The sequence below is a fragment of the Ranitomeya variabilis genome, chromosome 2 (genome assembly GCF_051348905.1).
Source record: "Ranitomeya variabilis isolate aRanVar5 chromosome 2, aRanVar5.hap1, whole genome shotgun sequence".
NCBI lineage: Eukaryota > Metazoa > Chordata > Amphibia > Anura > Dendrobatidae > Ranitomeya > Ranitomeya variabilis.
In genome coordinates this window covers 33,853,185-33,873,266 of record NC_135233.1, presented here as the reverse complement: position 1 = coordinate 33,873,266, position 20,082 = coordinate 33,853,185, and positions in this window count along the sequence as shown.

Sequence of the window (20,082 nt, the reverse complement as noted above, 5' to 3'; positions counted from 1 at the left end):
GTGTCTTATACACTTTAATGTTGAGACAATTCCTGTTCCAATACTAGATTAGGAGTGGATCCTCCAACATAGGACCCTCAAAATCTAAAATAAACAGTTTTTTTGCAAACTGTGGTGGTTTTCCATTAGTTAGAAAAATCTCAAAGTTCCCGCGCATAAGAAAAGGAGGAATTTTTGGAAAGAGGAATAGTTAGGTTATAAAAAGCCGTGCTGAAACTGTCGCCGGTTTGGAAACAGGACACCAGGTCTAGTTTTTGCATTTATTTTATTCCCACTGCTCCCCTGTGTATTTTTTTGTGAAATGTTTAAATCTGTATTATGGTTCTAGAGATGAAGGATTTTTCATGTAGCGCTATTATAGAGGCGTGGCCCACAGCGTAATAATTTAGAGCAGCCTAAAGCCATTTCCTCGGGAAATTGTGTGAGCCACGCCCCCTTGGTAATGACTATAAATGTGAGCAATGAATAAACAGATCCATATCTCTAGACCATAGGGCAGAGTTAAAGGAAACAAAAAAAGGCATAGTCAGTAACAAAACTGGTCACTTTTGACCCATTGACCAGTCCTCGTTAAGTGTTGTCCAGAAGACTGGGGAGGGGGATATGACAGAGGTTATTTAAAAGGGTTGTCCACTACTAGGACAACCCCTTCATGATCTAAATGTTTGGCCCCGATACAATAAAAAAGCTTATACTCACCTCCCGTGCTGGCGTCTTTCCAGCAGTGTCGGCACTACCGGTCCCGGAGCTCTTGTGCGGTTTTTGCTACACGTGAACTTGACGCCCAATCAACGCTGCCTCAACGAATTGAGCATGAAGAGGAAGTCTGGGCTGCAGCTGATCTTTGACTTCCTCTTCATGTTTAATTGTAAGAGTAATTGACAAGTGTATGAACACAAAAGCTTGTTCTGATATCTTGTGGTCATTTGTGGATTTGAGCTTTGGAAAAGATTGGTAGAGGCTGTAACTATGTTGTTGCTGTAAAGCTTCCTCCTGGGTAACATTTCCACCTTTAATGAAACTGTTTCGCATTCATGCTCCATCACTGCCTCAAGAAAGGCAGTGAGGGATCAACAAGGTGCTGCCTACTACGCAAGATGGACACACCTCTTACAATAAGCCACAGCCAAAGGATCGGTAGAGCAGAAAAAACAGCTCACGTAGATGCAGGGAGCAGTCACATCCTCAATCATGTAGCTTATTCGTGCACACCCCCGAATTACGAGGACTGCCCACAAGGATACAGATGAAGTCCAGTTCTGGTCTGCACTATTTTTTTTCTTCCAATTGCTTCCTATTTTTTTAGCATTTACTATTTTATAACACGTCCTATATTACCATACACCGACCGCAGTCAGCAGTTTTGACATCTTCATTTCAATGTTCTTTTCCTGTGCCTTCAGCAATATTAATGTCACAAATTACTGCTCGCTTATTAAAAGTCAGACCTAGAGAGGGCAGAAAAAAAGAGCATTTTTTTATTTTTAAACTAAGTACTAACTTGGGATTTCCTGGGCCTGGTGTCAAGTCAGCCAGACCCAAATCTCCCCTATTGTGATGATAATGGATTCCATGTTGTTGGCTCCAGGGTCGTGAGGTCAGCTTAAGCTCCTTAATGGACTGTGAAACAATCCTAACTGCATTAACCTCCCGGATCACATAGGTGGTACCGGTATCCACTTTCGGAATTCTCATTTGTCCGTAGAGACAACAGAATTAGATTATTATATTTTCCATTTAGAAACAGCAAAAGTCTTAAAGTAATTATGCAGTTAAGGATTCCCATTAAGTGAATAGGACCTTAAAAAAAGATTATCATGAATAGCTTTTGCATTAGAAAGATAGGCTGAAAACGTATTATCATAATTTCCCCATTCTCATATATTGAGTCTAGGACATCGTCAGTTCCTTGTGTGCCACCCGGTTATACCCTTGGACCCATTCCATTTCCTTGGTGATAACAAAGACTTTCTTGATATAAAATAAGAGAAAACTGCTGCTTAATCTTTTTATCTTATTTTACTTTTATGCTTCTCTTTTAGATTTTTTTAAGAATTAGATTTTTACTTTTTCTATTTTGCTTAAGAATGTTGTGGGTTTGTTTTCTTCTTCAATAATTCTTATTTATCTGGGAATTTTCTTTTTCTTTTCTAATATGAAAAGAATCATTTTTTTTGTAAATTTCTTAGGAATTTCATTTTTATTTATAAGCTTTTTTTAGAATTGTAACTTTTTTATATATATTTGAATTCTCAATATTACTCAAAATGTAAAAAATATATACAGTAATCATTTACAACAATGCAAGAAATTAAGCAATGAGAAACAAGAACCTTAATCAGAATTCTCTGACCCGCCAAGCAGTTATCTAATCTAATTTATTGAATAGTTTCATTTAGAAAGGGACTGGAGAACATATGGCCCACGGGCCACATTCGCCCCGCCAAAGGGTTTGATGCCGCCCGTAAGAACCAGGAGACACCGCCTCCATTCTTCTTATATTTAAATGTATTTGCATCTTTCAGACTCGAATATACTTGAACACTTGGGTGTCGGGGCTGGGGCAGAGGAGCGCCCATCAGCTCCTGCCCCTGACTTCATCACACTGCTGCTTGCAGAGGCAGCGGCCACGGTGGCCACTGGTAAGCATTCCATAGAGGAGCTTAAGATGAAATGTTCTATCATTTTAGATGAGGGGGCATGTGAGGGGCAGGTTGGGGTTTCTGCGAGGACACATTATGGGGCAATTAGGTGGTGAATGATACTATCGCCAGGGGCAGAAGGGTGAGGGAGACTTTATGCAGAGAGGCAGTGTGTGGGAGATATTATTGAAAGGGACTGTTTCGTAGCATATTTTGGAAAGAGACATTGTGTGGGTGGATATTATGGAGAAGGGAGAAGTATTATACTTATATTTTTAAGGGCACCATGTTGGGAAGCATGGGCATATTGGTAACGATATCTGTGCGACCGTGACCGGAAGAGGGGCCCACTTACCCCAGTGCCTACTTCATCTGGATGTGCGTCCGAGAACGTACATTCATCTGAAGTGTATTGTAGCTCTGACTCTCTGCCCTGCAATACACGCCGCGGCCAATCAGATGCCTTCAGCTGAAGTCGGCATGCCCGGTATCAGCGTCTCATGGCAGTGATATTATGCATCGCCATAAAAGGCACATCGATGTCAAGTGCTGGCCTCTGATTTGCCTGTGGCGTGTATTGTAGCGCATGGAGTCAGAAAGTAAAATACACTTCAGCTGAATGTGCATCCTCGGACGCACATCCAGATGAAGTAGATGCTAGGGTCTGTGGTCCCCCCCCCTCCTGCACAGGCCTGGAAAAGGATGAGGAAAAGGACGCCACATGTTGAGGAAGCTGAGAAGAATGGTTTATTTGCTTTTTTTTTATGCAGAACGGAGAACATAAAAATCAGAAAAGGGCCCAGAGTGGCCATTGCAGAAGAAACACGTACACATTTGTTTTTGTATATGGAAATGTGACAATGTTTATGTGTATAAGGGTCCTGTACCTAATATAGTGACGACCCTCGGTGAGTTATATAATATGAACAAAAGAAGGGGAAAAAAAGGAAACCAAGGTTGTGGTCAGTAGTAACAGAAAAAAATATTTATTTTATTTATATATATTTCCCTTAATAATAAGGACCTTCATTGTGTTATTTTTGTCTATTATTTAAATTAGTTTGCTGATCTGAAACATTTAAGTGTGACAAGCATGCAAAAGAATAGGAAATAAGGAAGAGGGCAAACACTTTTTCACACAACTGTATATGCCAAGAAGGGAGACATATATACCAGGATGGGGACAAATATAACAGGAAGGGTGTTATGATCTGGTGGCCTAGGAGCAGCATGGACGAGCTCTGGAGTAGGTGGCCTCTATACTGACCGCAGACCCTGAACTTAACACCGCAACTAGAAGTAGCCGTGGGATGTTCTTGTCACTCCCTAGACACCTCATCACAGCCGGAGGACTAATTACCCCTAAAGAAAGAAACAGGAAAACTATCTTGCCTCAGAGAAAATTCCCAAAGGAAAGACAGCCCCCCACAAATATTGACTGTGAGAGGAGAGGGAAATTACAAACGCAGACTGAAAACAGAATTTAGCAAAGGAGGCCACGCTACCTAGAAAGAAATGACAGGACAGAGTACTGTGCGGTCAGTATTAAAATACTACAAAAATCCACCACAGAGAATACAAAAATCTCCACACCTAACTAAAGGCATGGAGGGTAACTCTGTGACTCCAGAGCTTCCAACTTGGCTGAATAAATCCTTACACAGACAAACCTGGACAAGAAAAAACATAGCAATTCACTGAACTATAAAATCCACCGCATGTGGACTGCAAAAACAAAGCCAGGACTTATCTTTGATGATTTGGACAATCCAGCAGGAGAAACCAAGCAGAGATGTGAATCCCCCAGAAAACAATGGACAACTGGCACTCACTAAAGGGTGAAGCCAGACTAAATAGCCCCGTCCAAAGTGGAAGCACCTGATGACTGCTGTGAAGGACAAACAGCAGCACTACCACTTATAACCACCGGAGGGAGCCTAAGAGCTGAACCCACAACAGAATTCACAACAGTACCCCCCCCCCCTTGAGGAGGGGTCACCGAACCCTCACCAGAGCCCCCAGGCCGATCCGGACGAGCCAAATGGAAGGCACGAACCAAATCGTCAGCATGAACATCGGAGGCAACAACCCAAGAATTATCCTCCTGGCCATAACCCTTCCACTTGACAAGATACTGAAGCCTCCGTCTTGAAAAACGAGAATCCAAGATTTTCTCCACAACATACTCCAACTCCCCATCAATCAACACCGGGGCAGGAGGATCAACAGAGGAAACCACGGGCACCACTGTTGTGAACTCCGTTTTCAGGCTCGCTCTTGTGGTCACAGATGGTATTGTGTGACTTTGGTTTTTTGGCTCCCCCTGGTGGTTTGGTTTATTATCCTGTGGGTCTGGCTGGATCAGCTGCCTCGTTATTCACCAGGGAGGCTCCTATTTAGCTCTGCTTCACTTCCACTTGTTGCCGGCTGTCAATGTATTCAGTGCTATTCTGATTACTCCTGATTATCTCGTTTTCTGCCTCTTCAGGATAAGCTAAGTTCTGTTTGAATATTTTTTGCTCATCTGCCTGCAATATGATTTCTGTGTATGATGAGTAGTGTTGAGCATTCCAATACCGCAAGTATCGGGTATCGGCCGATATTTGCTGTATCAGAATTCCGATACCGAGATCCGATACTTTTGTGGTATCGGGTATCGGTATCGAAACAACATTAATGTGTAAAATAAAGAATTAAAATAAAAAATATTGCTATACTCACCTCTCCGACGCAGCCTGGACTTCAGCGAGGGAACCGGCAGCGTTGTTTGCTTAAAATTCGCGCTTTAACTTCCTTACTTGAAGTCCCGGCTTGTGATTGGTCGCGCGCCGCCCATGTGACCGCGACGCGACCAATCACAGCAAGCCGTGACGTAATTTTAGGTCCTTCAGGATTTTAAAATTACGTTCCGGCGTTGTGATTGGTCGCGTCGCGGTCACATGGGCGACGCGACCAATCACAAGCCGTGATGTCATGGGAGGCAGGACACGCGCGCATTTTAAAATGCGCGCGTCTCCTGCCTCCCGTGACGTTACGGCTTGTGATTGGTCGCGTCGCCCATGTGACCGCGACGCGACCAATCACAACGCCGGAACGTAATTTTAAAATCCTGAAGGACCTAAAATTACGTCACGGCTTGCTGTGATTGGTCGCGTCGCGGTCACACGGGCGGCGCGCGACCAATCACAAGCCGGGACTTCAAGTAAGGAAGTTAAAGCGCGAATTTTAAGCAAACAACGCTGCCGGTTCCCTCGCTGAAGTCCAGGCTGCGTCGGAGAGGTGAGTATAGCAATATTTTTTATTTTAATTCTTTCTTTTACACATTAATATGGTTCCCAGGGCCTGAAGGAGAGTTTCCTCTCCTTCAGACCCTGGGAACCATCAGGAATACCGTCCGATACATGAGTCCCATTGACTTGTATTGGTATCGGGTATCGGTATCGGATTAGATCCGATACTTTGCCGGTATTGGCCGATACTTTCCGATACCGATACTTTCAAGTATCGGACGGTATCGCTCAACACTAATGATGAGTCTAGTCCAGCTTGCTAATATGTGATTTCTTTTTGCTGGTAAGCTCTGGGGTATGGAGTTGCTTCCCCCGCTGTTGTGAATTCTGTTTTTGGGCTCCCTCTGGTGGTTACTGGTGGTACTGGCTGACTTTTGTCTTGCACCTGTTCCCATCAGGAAACTGGGAGTTTCCTATTTAGTCTGGCTTCTCAGTCATTCTAGTGCCGGCAATCAATGTTACCAGAGCACCTCTGTTGCTTGCTACCTGCTCCAAGTCTGCAATTCAGCTAAGTTGGATCTTTGGCATTTTTTGTGTTTGTTTGTCCAGCATGCATTTATATTTCTCTTGCTGCTGGAAGCTCTAGTGATCTGAAATTACTACTCCGGTGTCATGAGTTGATAACGGAGTTAAAGTAATTTCAGGATGGCTGTTTAGGGTTTTGAGGTGACCGCGAAGTCCTCTTTTGTATTTTCTGCTATCTAGTCAGAGGGCCTCTCTTTGCTGAATCTATATTCATACTGCGTACGTGTTTTCCTCTTACCTAACCGTTATTATATGTGGGGGGCTACTATCACTTTTGGGGTTTCCCTGGAGGCAAGCCAGGTCTGTGTATTCCTCTACTAGGGGGTAACTAGATCTCCGGCTGGTGCGAGGTGTCTAGGGATAATCGTAGGCACACCCCCTGGCTACTATTAGTTGCGTGTTAGGTTCAGCGTCGCGGTCATCTGAGATTCCATCATTCCTAGAGCTAGTCCGTTTTTGCCTGAGTCCCTGCCATTGGGAACCATGACAGTATTGCCGGCCGCAAATGTATTAAAGGTATTGGCTGAAGAAAGAGAGAAAAGAACAAGTTTCTGACACTTTTTTTTTTTTTTTACTCAGAAGTTCTGTCTAGCCATAATTGCTATCTGCTGCTTTTGTCTCTCCTCTTAACCCCTGAATGGCTCAGATCTCAGCTGTTGAGAAATGGATCTCCAGAGTTTAGCTACAGGCCTGAGTGCTCTTGCTTCTAAGGTTCAAAATATCCAAGACTATGTTATACATGCTCCTATGTCAGAACCCAAGATTCCTATACCTGAGTTCTTTTCTGGAGATAGATCTCGTTTTTTTAATTTTAAGCACAATTGTAAATTGTATCTTTCTCTGAGATCTCGCTCCGCTGGAGACTCCGCTCAGCAGGTTAAAATTGTGATTTCCTTGTTGCGGGGTGACCCCAGAATTGGGCATTTGCATTGGCACCAGGGGATCCTGCGCTGCTCAATGTGGATGCGTTTTTTCTGGCACTGGGGTTGCTCTATGAGGAACCTAATTTGGAGATTCAGGCTGAAAAGGCCTTGATAGCCCTCTCTCAAGGGCATGATGAAGCTGAAATATATTGTCAAAAATTTCGAAAATGGTCTGTGCTTACTCAGTGGAATGAGTGCGCCCTGGCGGCGAATTTCAGAGAAGGTCTCTCTGACGCCGTTAAAGATGTCATGGTGGGGTTTCCTACGCCCACAGGTCTGAATGAATCCATGACTATGGCTATTCAGATTGATCGGCGTTTACGGGAGCGCAAACCTGTGCACCATTTGGCGGTGTCTTCTGAGCAGACACCGGAGATTATGCAATGTGATAGAATTCTGTCCAGAAGTGAACGGCAGAATTATAGGCGTAAAAATGGGTTGTGCTTCTACTGTGGTGATTCTGCTCATGTTATATCAGCATGCTCTAAACGCACAAAAAAGGTTGATAATAAGTCTTTTGCAATTGGCACTTTACAGTCTAAGTTTATTTTGTCTGTAACTTTGATCTGTTCATTATCATCTATTACTGTGGATGCCTATGTGGATTCTGGCGCTTCCTTGAGTCTTATGGATTTGTCCTTTGCCAGACGCTGTGGGTTTAGCCTAGAGCCTTTGGAAGTTCCTATCCCTCTGAAGGGTATCGACTCCACACCATTGGCTAGGAATAAACCACAATACTGGACACAAGTGACTATGTGTACGACTCCTGACCATCGGGAGGTGATTCGCTTCCTTGTGTTGCATAACTTGCATGATGTCTTAGTGCTTGGATTGCCATGGTTGCAAACTCATAATCCAGTCCTTGACTGGAAAACAATGTCTGTGTTAAGCTGGGGATGTCAGGGGGCTCATGGGGAAGTACCTTTGGTTTCCATTGCTTCATCTACTCCCTCTGAAATTCCGGCATTTTTGTCTGACTATTGTGATGTTTTTGAGGAGCCCAAACTTAGTTCTCTCCCCCCTCACAGGGATTGTGATTGTGCTATAGACTTGATTCCGGGCAGCAAGTTTCCCAAGGGTCGTTTGTTTAATCTGTCTGTGCCTGAGCATGCTGCTATGCGGGAGTATATTAAGGAGTCCTTGGAAAAGGGACATATCCGTCCATCCTCATCCCCTTTAGGAGCAGGTTTTTTTTTCGTGGGTAAAAAAGATGGCTCCCTGAGGCCCTGTATTGATTATCGCCTGTTGAATAAGATTACAGTCAAATACCAGTATCCTTTGCCACTATTGACTGATTTATTTGCTCGTATTAAAGGGGCAAAGTGGTTCTCTAAGATTGATCTTCGGGGTGCGTATAATTTGGTGCGGATTAAGCAGGGAGATGAGTGGAAAACTGCATTTAATACGCCCGAGGGCCATTTTGAGTATTTGGTAATGCCTTTTGGTCTTTCTAATGCTCCTTCAGTCTTTCAGTCCTTTATGCACGATATTTTCCGTAAATACCTGGATAAATTTATGATTGTGTATTTGGATGATATTTTGATTTTTTCGGATGACTGGGAGTCGCATGTTCAACAGGTTAGGAAGGTTTTTCAGGTTTTTTGGGCCAATTCTTTGTTTGTAAAGGGTTCAAAGTGTATTTTTGGGGTTCAGAAGATCTCCTTTTTGGGGTATATTTTTTCCCCTTCTTCTGTTGAGATGGATCCTGTCAAGGTTCGGGCTATTTGTGATTGGACGCAGCCTACTTCCCTGAAGAGTCTTCAGAAGTTCTTGGGCTTTGCTAATTTCTATCGTCGATTTATAACTGGGTTTTCAAGTGTTGCTAAACCTCTGACTGATTTGACTAAGAAGGGTGCTGATGTTGCCAATTGGTCCTCTGCGGCTGTGGAGGCCTTTCGGGAGCTTAAGCGCCGCTTTTCTTCGGCCCCTGTGTTGCGCCAGCCTGATGTTTCGCTCCCTTTTCAGGTCGAGGTTGATGCTTCCAAGATTGGAGCGGGGGCGGTTTTGTCGCAGAGAAGTCCCGATTGCTCAGTGATGAGACCATGTGCATTCTTCTCTCGAAAGTTTTCGCCCGCCGAGCGAAATTATGATGTCGGTAATCGGGAGCTCTTGGCTATGAAGTGGGCATTTGAGGAGTGGCGTCATTGGCTTGAGGGTGCTAGACATCAGGTGGTGGTCTTGACTGATCACAAGAATCTGATTTACCTTGAGTCTGCCAGGCGTCTGAATTCTAGACAGGCGCGCTGGTTGTTGTTTTTCTCCCGGTTTAATTTTGTGGTTTCATACTTGCCGGGTTCAAAAAATGTGAAGGCAGATGCCCTTTCTAGGAGTTTTGAGCCTGACTCCTCTGGTGATTCTGAGCCTACGGGTATCCTTAAGGATGGGATGATTTTGTCTGCTGTCTCCCCAGACTTGCGACGTGCTTTGCAGGAGTTTCAGACTGATAGGCCTGATCGTTGTCCGCCTGGGAGACTGTTTGTTCCAGATGAATGGACCAGTAGAGTCATCTCGGAGGTTCATTCTTCTGTGTTGGCAGGTCACCCTGGAATTTTTGGTACCAGAGATTTGGTGGCCAGGTCCTTCTGGTGGCCTTCCCTGTCTCGGGATGTGCGTGCCTTTGTACAGTCTTGTGATGTTTGTGCTCGGGCCAATGCTTCCTGTTCTCGGGCTAGTGGATTGTTGTTGTCCTTGCCTATTCCGAAGAGGCCGTGGACGCACATCTCTATGTACTTTATCTCGGACCTCTCGGTTTCTCAGAAAATGTCCGTCATTTGGGTGGTGTGTGACCGTTTTTCTAAGATGGTTCATTTGGTACCCTTGCCCAAATTGCCTTCTTCATCTGAGTTGGTTCCTTTATTTTTTCAGAATGTGGTTCGTTTACATGGTATCCCGGAAAACATCGTTTCTGACAGGGGGTCTCAATTTGTGTCTAGGTTCTGGTGAGCGTTCTGTCCCAGGATGGGCATTGATTTGTCTTTTTCGTCTGCATTCCATCCTCAGACTAATGGCCAGACGGAGCGAACTAATCAGACCTTGGAGACTTATTTGAGGTGTTTTGTGTCTGCTGATCAGGATGATTGGGTCGCCTTTTTGCCGTTGGCAGAGTTTGCCCTCAATAATCGGGCCAGTTCTGCCACTCTGGTTTCTCCTTTCTTTTGCAATTCAGGGTTTCACCCTCGTTTTTCATCTGGCCAGGTGGAATCTTCGGATTGCCCTGGAGTGGACACGGTGGTGGATAGACTGCACCGGATTTGGAGTCATGTGGTGGACAATTTGAAGTTGTCTCAGGAGAAGACTCAGCAGTTTGCTAATCGTCATCGTCGTGTGGGTCATCATCTCCGCGTTGGGGACTTGGTGTGGTTATCTTCTCGTTTTGTCCCTATGAAGGTCTCTTCTCCTAAGTTTAAACCTCGGTTCATAGGTCCTTATAAGATTTTGGAGATTCTTAATCCTGTATCTTTTCGTTTGGACCTACCAGCATCTTTCACCATTCATAATGTCTTCCATCGGTCGTTGTTGCGGAGGTACGAGGTACCGGTTGTTCCTTCTGTTGAGCCTCCTGCTCCTGTGCTGGTGGAGGGTGAATTGGAGTATGTTGTGGAGAAGATTTTGGACTCTCGCGTTTCCAGACGGAGACTTCAATATTTGGTTAAATGGAAGGGATACGGTCAGGAGGATAATTCTTGGGTGACTGCCTCCGATGTTCATGCCTCTGATTTGGTTCGCGCCTTTCATAGGGCGCATCCAGATCGCCCTGGTGGTTCTCATGAGGGTTCGGTGCCCCCTCATTAAGGGGGGGGTACTGTTGTGAATTCTGTTTTTGGGCTCCCTCTGGTGGTTACTGGTGGTACTGGCTGACTTTTGTCTTGCACCTGTTCCCATCAGGAAACTGGGAGTTTCCTATTTAGTCTGGCTTCTCAGTCATTCTAGTGCCGGCAATCAATGTTACCAGAGCACCTCTGTTGCTTGCTACCTGCTCCAAGTCTGCAATTCAGCTAAGTTGGATCTTTGGCATTTTTTGTGTTTGTTTGTCCAGCATGCATTTATATTTCTCTTGCTGCTGGAAGCTCTAGTGATCTGAAATTACTACTCCGGTGTCATGAGTTGATAACGGAGTTAAAGTAATTTCAGGATGGCTGTTTAGGGTTTTGAGGTGACCGCGAAGTCCTCTTTTGTATTTTCTGCTATCTAGTCAGAGGGCCTCTCTTTGCTGAATCTATATTCATACTGCATACGTGTTTTCCTCTTACCTAACCGTTATTATATGTGGGGGGCTACTATCACTTTTGGGGTTTCCCTGGAGGCAAGCCAGGTCTGTGTATTCCTCTACTAGGGGGTAACTAGATCTCCGGCTGGTGCGAGGTGTCTAGGGATAATCGTAGGCACACCCCCTGGCTACTATTAGTTGCGTGTTAGGTTCAGCGTCGCGATCATCTGAGATTCCATCATTCCTAGAGCTAGTCCGTTTTTGCCTGAGTCCCTGCCATTGGGAACCATGACACCCCGCACCGTTAGTTGGTGCGGGGGCTTGAGCAATCTCTGCGTGGATATTTTGAATAGGGTTTTTTATTGACCGCACAGTTCCCTTCCTATTTTCTGCTATCTAGTATTAGCGGGCCTCATTTGCTAAATCTGATTTCATCTCTGCGTTTGTGCTTTCCCCTTAACTCACCGTTAATATATGTGGGGGGCTATCCTATATCTTTGGGGTCATTCCACTGAGGCAAGAGAGGACTTTCTTTCCCTCCAGGAATAGTCAGTTTCTCAGGCCGTGAAGAGATGTCTAGGATTTTAGGTAACGTTCCACGGCTGCCTATAGTTGTGTGCGGATAGGATCAGGTTGCGGTCAATCTAGTTACCACTTACCCAGAGCTAGTAGTCTGTTCAGTTACTTAGCTAGTTCTACCTGCGATCCTTGCCACTAGGATCATAACACACCACATATTTCCGCAACAAAGATCTATGAAAAACATTATGGATGGAAAAAGAGGCTGGAAGGGCCAAACAAAAAGACACTGGATTGATAATCTCAGAAATCCTATAAGGACCAATAAACCGAGGCTTGAACTTCGGGGAAGAAACCTTCATAGGAACATGACGAGAAGACAACCAGACCAAATCCCCAACCCGAAGCCGGGAACCCACACGCCGACGACGGTTGGCAAAACGCTGAGCCTCCTCTTGAGACAACACCAAATTGTCCACAACATGAGCCCAAATCTGCTGCAACCTGTCAACCACAGAGTCCACCCCAGGACAATCAGAAGACTCAACCTGCCCTGAAGAAAAACGAGGATAAAACCCAGAATTACAAAAGAATGGTGAAACCAAGGTAGCAGAACTAGCCCGATTATTAAGGGCAAACTCGGCCAATGGCAAGAAAGCCACCCAAGCATCCAGATCGGCAGATACAAAGCATCTCAAACAAGTTTCCAAAGTCTGATTAGTTTGCTCGGTTTGGCCGTTTGTCTGAGGATGAAATGCGGAAGAAAAAGACAAATCAATGCCCAGCTTAGCACAAAAGGACCGCCAAAACCTAGAAACAAACTGGGAACCTCTATCGGACACAATATTCTCCGGAATGCCATGCAAACGAACCACATGCTGAAAAAACAATGGAACCAACTCAGAAGAGGAAGGCAATTTAGGCAAAGGTACTAAATGAACCATCTTAGAAAACCGGTCACAGACCACCCAGATAACAGACATCCTCTGGGAAACAGGAAGATCCGAAATAAAATCCATAGAAATATGCGTCCAAGGCCTCTCAGGGACCGGCAAAGGCAAAAGCAACCCACTGGCGCGGGAGCAGCAAGGTTTGGCCTGCGCACAAGTCCCACAGGACTGCACAAAAGAACGCACATCCCGTGACAAAGAAGGCCACCAAAAGGACCTACCAACCAAATCTCTGGTACCAAAAATCCCAGGATGGCCAGCCAACACAGAACAGTGAACCTCAGAAATCACTTTACTAGTCCATCTGTCAGGAACAAACAGTTTCCCCGCTGGACAGCGATCAGGTTTATCAGCCTGAAACTCCTGAAGAACTCGTCGCAAATCAGGGGAGATGGCAGAAAGAATCACCCCCTCCTTCAGAATACCACCCGGCTCAAGAATCCCAGGGGAATCAGGCAAAAAACTCCTAGAGAGGGCATCAGCCTTAACATTCTTAGAACCCGGAAGATACGAGACAACAAAATCAAAACGGGAGAAAAACAGGGACCATCGGGCCTGTCTAGGATTCAGCCGTTTGGCAGACTCAAGGTAAATCGGATTCTTATGATCGGTCAAGACCACAATACGGTGCTTGGCCCCCTCAAGCCAATGTCGCCACTCCTCAAATGCCCACTTCATAGCCAACAACTCACGATTGCCGACATCATAATTGCATTCCACAGGCGAAAACTTTCGAGAAAAGAAGGCACACGGTTTCATCAAGGAACCATCAGAATTCCTCTGAGACAAAACGGCCCCTGCCTCAATCTCAGAAGCGTCAACCTCAACCTGAAAAGGAAGAGAAACATCCGGCTGACGCAACACAGGGGCAGAAGTAAATCGGCGCTTGAGCTCCTGAAAGGCAGAAACAGCCTCAGAGGACCAATTCGCTACATCAGTGCCCTTCCTCGTCAAATCGGTCAGGGGTTTAACCACACTGGGGAAGTTGGCAATGAAATGGCGATAAAAATTAGCAAAGCCCAAAAATTTCTGAAGGCTCTTCACGGATGTGGGCTGGATCCAATCATGAATGGCCTGAACCTTAACCGGATCCATTTCTATAGATGATGGAGAAAAAATGAAGCCCAAAAAAGAAACCTTCTGTACTCCAAAGAGGCACTTAGACCCCTTCACAAACAAGGCATTATCACGAAGGACCTGAAATACCATCCTGACTTGTTTCACATGAGACTCCCAATCATCTGAAAAAATCAAAATATCATCCAAATATACAATCATGAATTTATCAAGATAATTCCAAAATATATCATGCATGAAGGACTGAAACACAGATGGAGCATTAGAGAGTCCGAATGGCATCACAAGGTATTCAAAATGGCCTTCGGGCGTATTAAACGCAGTTTTCCATTCGTCACCCTGCTTAATACGAACAAGATTATATGCCCTTCGAAGGTCAATCTTAGTAAACCAACTAGCCCCCTTAATCCTGGCAAACAAATCAGAAAGCAAAGGCAAAGGGTATTGGAATTTGACCGTGATCTTATTCAAGAGGCGATAATCAATACAGGGTCTCAAGGAGCCATCCTTCTTGGCAACAAAAAAAAAACCTGCTCCCAATGGAGAAGAAGATGGCCGAATATGCCCCTTCTCTAAAGACTCCTTTACATAGCTCCGCATGGCGGCATGTTCAGGCACAGACAGGTTGAAAAGTCGGCCCTTAGGAAACTTACAGCCTGGAATCAAGTCAATAGCACAATCACAGTCCCTATGCGGTGGAAGGGAACTGGACTTGGGCTCATCAAAAACATCCTGGAAATCTGACAGAAACTCAGGAATTTCAGAAGAGGGGGAGGAGGAAATTGACATCAGAGGAACGTCATCATGAACCCCCTGACAACCCCAACTAGTCACAGACATAGATTTCCAATCCAACACCGGATTATGTACCTGTAACCATGGAAACCCCAGCACAATAGCATCATGCAAATTATGCAACACCAGGAAACGACAATCTTCCTGATGGGCTGGCGCCATGCACATGGTTAACTGTGTCCAAAACTGAGTTTTACTTTTAGCCAATGGTGTAGCATCAATACCCCTCAAAGGGATAGGACTCCGCAAAGGATGTAAGGGAAAACCACAACGTCTGGCAAATTCTAAGTCCATCAAATTTAAAGCGGCGCCTGAATCCACAAATGCCATGACAGAGAAGGACGATAATGAGCAGATCGGGGTCACAGATAACAGAAATTTAGGTTGTACAGTACTGATGGTAACGGAATTAGCGATTTTCTTGGCACGCTTAGGGCAATCAGAAATAACATGAGCAGAATCGCCGCAGTAAAAGCACAACCTATTCTGACGTCTGAATCCTTGGCGTTCAGCTCTAGACACAATCCTATCACACTGCATAGGCTCAGGACTCCGCTCGGAAGACAACGCCATAGTGTGCACAACTCTGCGCTCACGCAAGCGCCGATCAATTTGAATGGCCAGAGACATAGAATCACTCAGACCTGCAGGCGTGGGGAAGCCCACCATAACATCTTTAACAGATTCAGAAAGACCCTTTCTGAAAATTGCCGCCAAAGCATCCTCATTCCACTTAGTAAGCACAGACCATTTTCTAAATTTCTGGCAATATGATTCTGCCGCTTCTTGACCCTCACACAGGGCCAACAAGGTTTTCTCAGCATGATCCACAGAATTAGGTTCATCATACAATAACCCAAGCGCCTGAAAAAAGGTGTCTACATTAAGCAAGGCCGGATTCCCAGATTCCAGGGAAAATGCCCAATCCTGCGGGTCGCCACGCAACAGAGAAATTACAATTTTTACCTGCTGGATGGGATCACCAGAGGAACGGGGCTTCAGAGCAAAAAACAGTTTACAGTTATTCTTAAAGCTCCAAAATTTGGACCTGTCCCCAAAAAACAGATCGGGGGTAGGAATTCTAGGCTCTAAAACAGGAGTCTGCACGATATAATCAGAAATACCCTGTACTCTAGCAGCAAGTTGATCCACCCGAGAAGCAAGTCCCTGAACATCCATGTCAGCGCCTAACTCCTGAGCCACCCAGAGGTGAAGAGGGAAAAAAAAACACAACAGAGTACAGAAAAAAAAATGGCTCAGCACTTTCTTTCCCTTCTTTTGAGATGCGGTTAACTCATTGTAGGCCAGTTGTACTGTTATGATCTGGTGGCCTAGGAGCAGCATGGACGAGCTCTGGAGTAGGTGGCCTCTATACTGACCGCAGACCCTGAACTTAACACCGCAACTAGAAGTAGCCGTGGGATGTTCCTGTCACTCCCTAGACACCTCGTCACAGCCGGAGGACTAATTACCCCTAACGAAAGAAACAAGAAAACTATCTTGCCTCAGAGAAAATTCCCAAAGGAAAGACAGCCCCCCACAAATATTGACTGTGAGAGGAGAGGGAAATTACAAACGCAGACTGAAAACAGAATTTAGCAAAGGAGGCCACGCTACCTAGAAAGAAAAGACAGGACAGAGTACTGTGCGGTCAGTATTAAAATACTACAAAAATCCACCACAGAGAATACAAAAATCTCCACACCTAACTAAAGGCATGGAGGGTAACTCTGTGACTCCAGAGCTTCCAACTTGGCTGAATAAATCCTTACACAGACAAACCTGGACAAGAAAAAACATAGCAATTCACTGAACTATAAAGTCCACCGCATGTGGACTGCAAAAACAAAGCCAGGACTTATCTTTGATGATTTGGACAATCCAGCAGGAGAAACCAAGCAGAGATGTGAATCCCCCAGAAAACAATGGACAACTGGCACTCACTAAAGGGTGAAGCCAGACTAAATAGCCCCGTCCAAAGTGGAAGCACCTGATGACTGCTGTGAAGGACAAACAGCAGCACTACCACTTATAACCACCGGAGGGAGCCCAAGAGCAGAACCCACAACAGAATTCACAACAGAAGGGGCCCAGAATTAGGGACTTATATACTAGAATGGGCCCAGGATGGGAGACATATACTGTATACCAGCATGTGCCCAGAATGCGGGACATATATAAAATGATGGGGACATATATACCAGGAGGGGGCACATATGTACCAAGAAGTAGAATATATATATAAAACAGGACTGTGAATATATATACCAGGATGGGGCCCAGGATTGGAGACATGTATACCGGGAAGGGGCCCAGAATGTGGGACATATGTTCTAGAATGGGGGACAAATGTACCAGGAAGGGGCCCAGGATGGGGGACATTAGTACAGGATGGAGGACTACATAATGAAGGGGGGTGACCACATATGTCTTTATAGCATTTAGAATGCTACTAGGGCCCATACATCTGACCAATATGCAGGAGGGCCAGGCCCAAATTTTGCACTATGGCCCATTGGACTCTAGTTACGTCACTGTTGGGAAATGCTGCTGAAGATGGAGAAGAGGGAAGTCTGTACAGATGAGCTTTGGACATGAAATCTCATCATGATCTCTGTTCTACATTTAGACAAAGGGAATGGGAACGACTGCAATCACGGAAGATGTCATCTATGAGGTACCTGGATCTAGATGTTTATTTGTGATACTGATTACTAGGGTTGAGCGACTTTCATTTTTTTAAGATCGAGTCGGGTTTTGTGAAAACCGACTTTGTCCAGAGTCGAGTCGAGTGCAGTCGGCCGATTATCGCTGAAAGTCGGGGATCGACCGAAACACGAAACCCAATGCAAGTCAATGGGGAAGCATAGTCGGCAGTGAGTGGAGGCCAGGAAAACACCTACAGTGCCCATTTTAATGCCAAAAACATCCATTCTTGTTTCTGAAGCTTGTCAATCTTAATTAACTTTATAATAATAGTTGGGCATTGGAAATTGGGGGTCATTTGGCAAAAGTTGTGGGGGGAGTAGGGCTGGCTCAAGTTTTTCGTGGGCCCAGGAAACGCGGACTACGTCACGGCGGTGGAGCAGGGAGAGGTAAGTATTTCAACGTTGCAAGTGCTGTGATCCTGAGCAAGCAGGGGGGGCCCACTCATTCGCATTGGCACTGGCACAGGGCCCCTCAAAGTACGGCGGTGTGTTTGCATGGCGGGGGCGCCTCCCACCAGCAGCGACACTTTTGCGTACTCTGAGGGGCCCTGTGCCAGTGACGTCGCCAACGAGTATGCCCCCCCCCCCACCTGATGAAGGAACCTGCACTTTCATCTGCACCTTCCTCTTTGTCCCTGTGTAAGGTGGTATAACATGCGGGAAGGGGAACCTTACTTTCAGCAGGGTCAGATTCTGGCTGTGTAGAGTGCAAGGGGAATGTAGTGGTCTAGGTCAATGTACCAGCAGACTCATCTAGCAGTGGCTGGGCAATGGGCAGGATGAAGAGGAAACAGATATAGGGCCAAAGAATAAAGTAGGCTAAATGCAGTTCAAAATTGGTAACAGGACTAAACAGGCGGCATTGTTTTGTTCAGTGGAGTAGCAAACCCAAGAGCAGCAGACACTGTTTCAAGGGCCCAACCACACTAGTAGGCCAAATGCAGTTTAATATCTGATAGTATAGGCCGAAAGCCAGAAGGTAGAAGCTCAGCTTTATTCAGTTGAGGACAACACCAGGCAGGGGCAGACACCGTTAGTAGGCCGGAACCACCAATTTTTAAAAAAACAGCAGTTAATCAGAGCCAGAAGGTAGAAGCTCAGCTTTATTCAGTTGAGGGCAACACCAGGCAGGGGCAGACACCGTTAGTAGGCCGGAACCACCAATTTTTAAAAAAACAGCAGTTAATCAGAGCCAGAAGGTAGAAGCTCAGCTGTATTCAGTTGAGGACAACTTGAATTAGGGACTGCAGACAGACTTAGCAGGCTGTCCCCTGTGTGGACCATGCATCCAATACATTAACCCATTGCGCCACAAAGGACACGTAACCTTCCGTGGCCATGCCTACAGGTCCATGTGTCTGTTGTCAGGTGTACCTTTGGACTCACAGATTGACAGAATGCAAGGACAATGCGGTCTTTAACATGCTGGTGGAGGGGTGGGATGGCTTTTCTCGCAAAAGAATTGTCAACTGGGTAGCTCATAGCGTGGTACAGCGTAGTCCATCATGGCTTTATTAATATTAAAAAAAATAAAAAAATAGGCTCTATGCACTGTAAATTAGGTTCCAGGGGTACACGGGCAGCAGTGGTCTGGTCAGTGGAGGCCTAGTGGAAGGAGGGACCGCAGACAGGCTTCGAAGGCCTAACATAATAAAATGGGCTGGCTGTAGGCACTTTATAATTGTTTCCAGGGGTACACGGGCAGCAGTGGTCTGGTCAGTGGAGGCCTAGTGGAAGGAGGGACCGCAGACAGGCTTCGAAGGCCTAACACAATAAAATGGGCTGGCTGTAGGCACTTTATAATTGTTTCCAAGGGTACACGGGCAGCAGTGGTCTGGTCAGTGGAGGCCTAGTGGAAGGAGGGACCGCAGACAGGCTTCGAAGGCCTAACATAATAAAATGGGCTGGCTGTAGGCACTGTAAAATAGGTTCCAGGGGTACACGGGCAGCAGTGGTCTGGTCAGTGGAGGCCTAGTGGAAGGAGGGACCGCAGACAGGCTTCGAAGGCCTAACACAATAAAATGGGCTGGCTGTAGGCACTTTATAATTGTTTCCAGGGGTACACGGGCAGCAGTGGTCTGGTCAGTGGAGGCCTAGTGGTAGGAGGGACCGCAGACAGGCTTCGAAGGCCTAACACAATAAAATGGGCTGGCTGTAGGCACTTTATAATTGTTTCCAAGGGTACACGGGCAGCAGTGGTCTGGTCAGTGGAGGCCTAGTGGAAGGAGGGACCGCAGACAGGCTTCGAAGGCCTAACACAATAAAATGGGCTGGCTGTAGGCACTTTATAATTGTTTCCAGGGGTACACGGGCAGCAGTGGTCTTGTCAGTGGAGGCCTAGTGGAAGGAGGGACCGCAGACAGGCTTCGAAGGCCTAACATAATAAAATGGGCTGGCTGTAGGCACTTTATAATTGTTTCCAGGGGTACACGGGCAGCAGTGGTCT